We start from the raw sequence: 1,940 nt of genomic DNA, 5'->3' as shown, positions 1-1,940 counted from the left end.
AAATCCCAGCAATAACAAACAAACGAGCAAAACAAAACAAAAAACAAAAGCCAAAAACCCCCGGATACCATGTGTTCCTAACCGTTAATTTCATCTAGATTCCTCGCCGTTGAGAGAAACGATACAGCCACTCCTGCCGACATTAAAAGCCTGGCTCACTCACAACACAGGGGACCCACTCGTTGTGTGAGTGAAAAACTGGATTTTAGTTCGTTTTTTTAACGTTCTTGCCTTCGCAGTGATCGGAATTCATGGGGGTGTACTCGAGAAGATGAAAGGAAGAACGTTTTCATCTCCCCTCCCCTCCCCTCCCCCAGCCCCAAACCCAATTGCTTGCTGTCTTTCTTTCTTTTTTTTCTTTTTTTCGTTGATTATTTGTGTGTTTGTTAGTGTCTTTCTTTTGTTCTTTTGTTCTTTCTTTCTATCCCTTTCTTTCTTTTCTTTCTTTCTTTCTTTCTTTCTTTCTTTCTTTCTTTCTATCTTTTTTTCTTTCTGTGTTTCTTTTCAGGCGTTGTCCGTCCACTGCAGACATATAGCTCTCCAACAACGACCTCCACTTTATTTGACCAGCTGTTTTCCGTGTCCAGGTTGTACCCGTCTGCCTTCTGATGTCATCTTGCAACCTTCTTTCTGGTCTTCCTCTTGATCGTTTTCCTTTTCTTGGTCACCATTCAGTGCATCTTTATGTCCATCTCTTATCTTTCAATCGATCGAAGTACACCCCCCTCCCCTCTGCGTGCCTTTTAAAAAACAAGTTAAATAATGTTGTTGTTATTGTTGTATTTGTTGTTGTCGTTGTTGGTGTTTTAAATTTTGAATAATATAATATGTCTTTCTGCTGGAATATCGTATCCCTCTTTGGGCGAATTGGCTCTGACAGACAGGGTCGGAAATCCGGCCTCTTAATGATCTAACTTATGCTAATGTGCATGTGTAAGTAAAGACACGCACATTTAACAAAATAAATAAAAGTAAATAAAAATAAACGATAAAAAAAGAAAACAAAAACAAGCAAAAACAAAAACAAACAACGCATCCACTTTCCTTCAAATTCGTCCCCACCTCCACCCAGATCAGCATAGATACATAGCACCCATTTTGCGTCGTTTCCAAACACACGGCCCACCCCTGTGCCACCGAGACAAAAGGTCTGTGTGTGATCTCCCGTTGTCTGCACGCCCCTTCGAGTTTTGAAATTATGAGAAATTATTGACAGAACACTCACTCCATATTGCCTCAGTCCACGCGAACCGTTTGAATAGCAAATGGATTTCGCCGGAGCATTATACCCCGGGATCATATTTTCCGGTATTGTTTTCAAATGTTTCCAAAGCCGTCGGTTGCGAATGTCCACATATTGATTAACCGAATGGCCCAGGGCATCCACAGATATTTATATTATAATGCAGCCTTGAGGTATTCTTTGTATTTTCGGGAGGTTTTTTTTGGCTCCTTCTTTTCACTTCACATGCACACTGGTTGAGTCTATAAGTGTAATAAAAGATGGTGATAAATCGCATTTGCATAGCGCATATCTCCGCTTTAACGGCAAGCTGTATGCGCTTTACAATCTATATTATTACCCTACAGACCCTAGAACTCCGAGAGATATTCTTCGCGGGAAACATACTACAGTGTTAGGAGCCTGATGTTGTGTCGTTGGGAAAGGCACTTTGCTCGTGTTTTCCTCGCTTCATCTAGGTGGGAATTGGTACTCGGCTATAGACAGTGAAATATCTTGTCAGTTTGTGAGTATTTGAGCACGTGAAATCCGCGACCTGCATTGTTTGATTCCCAGGAACCTGAGAATGTTTCTGGATGTTTTAGAGTCCGTTTTGGTGTAAAGTGCATAGAGCGTGAACATGTCCTGTACACATGCAGCTATTATTATTACTCTTATTATTATTGTTATTATTATTAACTATTATTATTATGAAGAA

The 1,940-nt window shown here is 40.4% G+C and overlaps 1 protein-coding gene across 1 annotated transcript in view; it reads left to right on the top strand.

Annotated features, from left to right (window-relative positions):
* LOC101845807 overlaps positions 1-1,940 on the top strand; it is a gene marked incomplete in the record, with an annotated part of 213,913 nt that overhangs the window by 60,802 nt on the left and 151,171 nt on the right. The window contains 1 exon segment of the mRNA XM_013088939.2: positions 509-587.

The sequence above is a fragment of the Aplysia californica genome, unplaced genomic scaffold (assembly GCF_000002075.1).
Source record: "Aplysia californica isolate F4 #8 unplaced genomic scaffold, AplCal3.0 scaffold00839, whole genome shotgun sequence".
In the NCBI taxonomy this organism is placed as follows: Eukaryota; Metazoa; Mollusca; class Gastropoda; order Aplysiida; family Aplysiidae; genus Aplysia; species Aplysia californica.
Note: the sequence above shows the minus strand (reverse complement) of the source record. Positions and strands in the feature narration are given on the sequence as shown.